We start from the raw sequence: 5920 nt of genomic DNA on the forward strand, positions 1-5920 counted from the left end.
GCCTTCTAGAATCCCTTACATATCCTTAGAAGTTGTGGAAAAACCTTGAGAAAAACCTGCTCAGCCTCCAAGGCCCAGCTGTTGCTCTCAAACCCTCTGATGTCTTCCCTACCTTTTTGCAGTGGGTCTTGTTGTCCTCTGAGGGGTCCATCCTTGTCCTGCTGTGAGGGTTGTAGTCTTGTGCCAGCAGGAGGATTCCTGTCTGCTCCCGCTCTTAGGGTTGCTGGGTTGTGCTGCTGTTGGGGGAAAAGGCTGTTCTTTGGGGGGCTGGTTAGGGTGAGGCTAGGGCTGGGGTGAGAGGTGCTGCACCTGTGCCCTAACCCTACCTGGTACCCTGTGTCCTTTGCACCCCGAACCCTCAGTGGCAGCTCTCCACCTGTCAAGGCCCCCCCACCCACAATGTCTGTGTGTCACCCTAACCCCCCGACATTGTCACTTAGCCCCCTAACCTCCACCGAGCACTCTCCACCCAGGTAGGGGTGGTTTTTAGGGTGACGTTAGGGCTGGTGTGAGGGCTGCTTCACCTCTCACGCTCAGGCACCCCCCACTTTGCCCCTCGAGGCACCCCCTGCCCCTCTGCCTCTTTGTGTCACCCCCGAGTTCCCCACTGCAGCCTCTCAGGGTCTCTGTGCCACCCTGGAGCCCGCCCTTTGCTCCTAAAGGCCCCTTCTCCCTCTCAGCTGCCCCCATGCTCTGTGCCACCCTCCAGCCCCCTCCCCTCAGCCCGCAGCCCCTGGTGACACCCCGCAGCCCACAGACGTTGTCCCTACCTGTTTTATTTGGGTGCTGACCTGCTGCCAGGGCCGCACTGTCCCCGCCTTCCAGCTCCCACGAGCTGCTGGATGCCTCGTGGAGTGAGGGGCAGGGCCGGGGACAGGAGAAGGGCGGGGAGAGAGCTGGGCATGCGCGGGAGCGGGAGGGGAAAAGAGCGGCGTGTTGCGGAGTGGGGGGAAAGAGGGAACGCGGCAGGGCGGGAGGGGAGAGGGTGAGAGACGGGACAGGGGCGGGAGGGGGAGAGGAGAAGAACGGCGCTAAGGAAGGGGGGGAGAGGGACGGGACAGGGCGGGAGGGGAGAGGGTGAGAGACGGGACAGGGGCGGGAGGGGGAGAGGAGAAGAACGCGCTAGAGAAGGGGGGGAGAGGGGCAGGGAGAGGGACGGGGCAGGGCGGGAAATTCGCCGAGGAGTGCCGGGAGAAGAAGGGGACACGGCAGAAGAAGGCTGAGGGGAGGAGAAGGCACCCCAAATCTCCCAGACAAACGTAGCAGCCAAATAGAACTGTAGTCAGCCTTAGAGTGCCAAAGTGAAACAAGGAACCCGGGCTGGTGAGTTTTGTTTCTCAGGGAAAAGCCCAGCATTGCTGTTCAGCTGCCTTTGGCCCTGAGTGGCCGACTGTCTGCTGAAGTGCCGCACAGCACAGGATTCCACCCAGACGTAAGATGCCCCCACCGCAAACACTGGCTGCTTTGACAGTGCCAAGTGCCTCCTGCAAACCTGGGCATTTATTTGCCATTGTATCAGTTTCAGTGGAAGCAACTGTCCCATTTTCTAATTTTAAACAGGTTCACTTGAAGGAAGCTCTGCCTTTTTCAGAATTTTGAAGGTTTAAATTTGCATTTCAGGGCAATTTTTTCCACTCTCTAGGACCAAGTATCTCAGAGAAGGGCCAGGCTGGTACCTGGGTAGCCCTAATGCTAGGAAACTATTATTTTTCTATTTTTTCTTTATGATATAGATAGCCCTAATTCAAGGCCCCAAAGAGAGTGAGATCATTCATATAATTAGTACTGTTCTCTACCTTAATTAGTCACACTTGAAGCTCCGCTCAGTACTCACCAAGAAATAATTATGTAAGTTAACAACAAATTATACAATTTATCTAATCACGCAAGCTAAACACAAAGTTTTATTTCTTACCAGCATCTGCCCTTTTAGTCCAAACAGTTGTAGCAAAAAGAAAACACTGTCATTTCTCTGAAGAGTTTTCTCCTACAGCAAGCCCCTTACCCCTCTCAAATTCAAGTGAGTGGAGCCAAACAGCTGCAGCTGCTTTGAGGGCTTTTATACCTGGTGGGATTTGCCCCTCCCTCTTCCCAGGTGCTGTGGTAACGAGAGGCGGGGCCCATCAGGGGTATATTAACCCCAGCCTTTGCTAAGGTGCTTCATTCTTTCTCTGGGATCTGCTAAGGTAAGAGCTCTCTCAGCTTATATCAGCTTGTTTTCAGCAGGTGCTTTTGGGTATGTAAAGCAACAGGAGCTTTGAAGATACTGTGAGGAAAACAGCATGGAGCATAGAGAGTATTTAAGTTCATGATTTTTGGATTGTGGGTTTGGGAGTGGTAAGGTGCTTTTGTAATTTCTGCTTTTGTTCTTTGGGGTTTTTTTTTTTTTTTGGTTTTTTTTTTTTTTTTTTTTTTTTTTTTTGAGGAATGCAACTTTCTGAAATTCCAGATTGTGTCAAGTGGAGTACATTTTTCAGCAGATTCATAATGTCACAAAAGGGATTTGCTCTGTGTCCAAGATGATATTTGAGATTGAGGCTTCAAATGAGTTAAGCATTGTGATTAGGAGAGGGAGGGTGAAAAGCTTTTAATGACTCTATTTAGGAGTTATCGTGGGTGGTTTTGAGGGCAGCAGGGTGAGAAACAGTGTCTACAGCACACAAGCTCATCCATTGCAGTCAGAGAAATGCTATGTAACTTTCTCTCTCTAACCCAGGTGCCACTCACAATAACACGCTTGGACTCAGTGTGAAGCCAGAGACTCAAGGACCTAGGCACACTCAGGAGAGGACAAGTAGCCGACTTGCTGGGAGTTGGCCCATATAACACAAAGCTCATATGTTGTTTTTGGTTTACTTTATTGCAGCTGACTGAGAGGTTAACAGGCAATTGTGGCAGAGGTGCTCTGAGGCATACTCATTTCAGGTCCAGCATGGACTCACATCACCGGTCATCCAAAAGATAAGTTGGGGGCCACCGCCTGGAGATGGGATGATAGGAGAGTAGTGGGTTGGAAATTCCTGGGACAGATTTAAAAATTAGCAGGGGGAAAAGCAATGCCCTCTCAAGACACCCAAAAGGAGAGGCTCTACCTTTGCTAACAGCTGCAGGGTGCGCAGTGCAGAACAGTTCCAGTCTGTGTTGTGTTGTCCGGTGTATACTGTGTTACCTAGTGTGTCTTTGGGGTCCCTCGGATCAGATATCTCTGCCTCTTTCCCCTCGAGGCCCTTACCACAAGCATCAGCCGTAGGTTCTTGAACGCTCGCACTTCTCTGCATGATGCCGATATCATTTGTTCTTTTACTGGCGGGCTCGGCCGTGTTTCCGAGTCACATCGCAGAAGCGTCGAGTAGGACATGTTCTGAGGCCTTGCTCCCAGCCATATCACCATCCATCTTTTCTAGCCATGGGCTGTAATGTCCTGGAGTTCATAAGATTGTATGTGTTTGCGTGTCTCATGTCTTTCACTGTAGCCCTTTGAGGAGTCGTTCAGAAAACTGGCATCATTCTTAGCATCTGTGATGTCTTCTTGAATATGCGCCTAGGTAGAGGATGCTGACCACAGGATTTACAGGCATCCATCTTTGCAGTTCTTGGAAGAAATAAATCCGTTAGCATCTTCTTCCTCCAGGGTTCTCTGAGCCTCAGCGGCTCACCATCGGTCTCACCTCAGTCATTTCATTTTGCATTCTCTCGGTCCTTGCAGTCATTCCTCTTGCCCTGAGATTTCTGTTCCTGTTGTGTCCCCATTGTTTGTCCTGTCCTGTGTCACGGGTGTCTGCACATATTTGTGCCGGAGCTGCTCTGCCCTGCTGCATAGTCTGGTGTGATAGGACAAATCCTGGGGGCTTGAAATTTGTAGTGTGGGGTGTAGTTGGTCTCTACCTGGTATTCCTAGGTTGACCCAAGATGTCTGGAGCTGTGAAGTTGTCCTGCAGCCCTTTGACTTTTGTCCTGACTTTCTTTCAGATGCAGATGGATAAAATCCATAGCAGAGCACCCCATCCCAGGTGAGTAGGTTCCCCTGAGCAGGTCAGTCCCTGTTTGTCTGTGCAGGGGGAGTGTAAATGGTGACTCTGTGTTACAGCATTTTTCTTTTTCTTTATTTTAGGAAGTAAAGGCATATAGCAACAGTCAAGTTCAAGTGGGCAAGGTGAGCAGTGGGCAGAAGCAGCTGTTATTGCTGGGGTCTCAAGTTCCAGTGCAACTCTGTCTCTGTTCTTGTTTGTGTGCCTTAGGCAATCTGCTCAGGTTATGCCAAGCCCCTGTCATCAACCGGCCGATGGACCAGGTTTGCTGCTCTTGTGAGCCCTGTGGAGGTATTGCAGGACCCTGTGATGAAGCCTTGAAATTTTCTATTTAAAGGTTGCTTCTGAGTAGCCCTCAGGAATGACCAAGGAGTTGTGGTGAGTCTGGGAGGTATTGAGGGGGAGGGAGGGTCCGCTCAGTTCTCAGCTGTGCTACATCACCTCGTCTCCTCTGAGACGACAGCGTCAGTCTCGGAGTTCGGCCGAAGCGTGCGGCCCGAGGACCCAGTCACTCTTAGGAGGCGGTGAGTAGCAGACTTGTTGGGTTTTGGTCGATGTGCTGCTAAGATGATGCACTGATGTCTGGTTTTCTTTATCCTGACATACTAGGAGACGACAGCCCGGTGACAGCAGGAACCTCCCAGACAGCCTGGTGGCCTTCCTTTGCACCTGATGTGGATTCTCATTCCTGGACATGCAAGAGATAAGTTGAGGGCTATGACTCACAGAGGGGATGGAAGGGGGCTGCTGTGTCAGGACTCCCTGGGAGGGATTTTTGAGTCAGGCTTGGAGATGAGGCTATCCAGGAAAAGTCATCTTACGGCCACACAAAAGCAAAGTGTCACTTTTGATCCCAGTGCTGTGGTCAGCAGGGCAGAGCAGTCCCGGTGTGTATTGTGTCACTTGTCTATTGTGCATTATGTGTTGTTTGTATGTCTCATGTCTTTTTTCTTAGCCCTTTGAGTGGCCTGTCAGAAACCCTGGCATCATTCTTGGCATCTGTGATCTCTGCATTTCTTGGCCTGGCACCAATGCCATAGGACTTTTGTCTCAGGCTCTCTGATAGGCATGAGAAGCGCATCTCTCTTTAGAAGCTTCCGGTCAGATGTCTTTGAAGGTCTTGTTCTGAGCTGAAGGGACAGCTGCAGCCTGCAAGGATCCATTATTGCGGATTCAGACTTGTAAGAAAGCAAGGATAGGTAGAGGATTCTGACAGTAGGATTCTCGGGCATCCATCTTTGCAGTTCTTGCAATAAATCATTCAGTTAGCATCTTCTTACTCCAGGGCTCTCTGAGCATCGTCAGCGCACCATCGGTCTCACCTCAGTCCTCTCATTTTGCAATCTCTCGGTCCTTGCAGTCCTTCTTGCCCTGAGATTTCTGTTCCTGTTGTGTCCCCTTTGTTTGTCACGTCCTGTCCTGTGTCACGGGTGTCTGCACATATTTGTGCCGGAGCTGCTCTGCCCTGCTGCATAGTCTGGTGTGATAGGACAAATCCTGGGGGCTTGAAATTTGTAGTGTGGGGTGTAGTTGGACTCTAGATGGTATTCCTAGGTTGACCCAAGATGTCTGGAGCTGTGAAGTTATCCTGCAGCCCTTTGACATTTGTCCTGACATTCTTTCAGATGCAGGTGGATAAAATCCATGGCAGAGCACCCCATCCCAGGTGAGTAGGTTCCCCTGAGCAGGTCAGTCCCTGTTTGTCTGTGCAGGGGGAGTGTAAATGGTGACTCTGTGTTACTGCATTGTTCTTTATTTTTAGGAAGTAAAGCCATCTAGCAGCAGCCAAGGCGAAGTGGTCAAGGTGAGCAGTGACTAGTGGACAGAAGCAGTTGTTATTGCTGAGATCTCAATCTCTGGTGCAACTCTAAGCATGCTTATTCTCGTTTGTG

The 5920-nt window shown here is 50.6% G+C and overlaps 1 long non-coding RNA gene across 1 annotated transcript; it reads left to right on the forward strand.

Moving 5' to 3' along the window:
• The first annotated feature begins 1224 nt into the window (after window positions 1–1224).
• Window positions 1225–3417, forward strand: LOC135287938 (uncharacterized). Its single transcript, XR_010351364.1, has 3 exons — window positions 1225–1323; window positions 2224–2337; window positions 2717–3417. It is a non-coding gene; the product is annotated as an uncharacterized LOC135287938 (long non-coding RNA).
• Window positions 3418–5920: the final 2503 nt, after the last annotated feature.

Source organism: Passer domesticus, chromosome 31, assembly GCF_036417665.1.
Source record: "Passer domesticus isolate bPasDom1 chromosome 31, bPasDom1.hap1, whole genome shotgun sequence".
NCBI lineage: Eukaryota > Metazoa > Chordata > Aves > Passeriformes > Passeridae > Passer > Passer domesticus.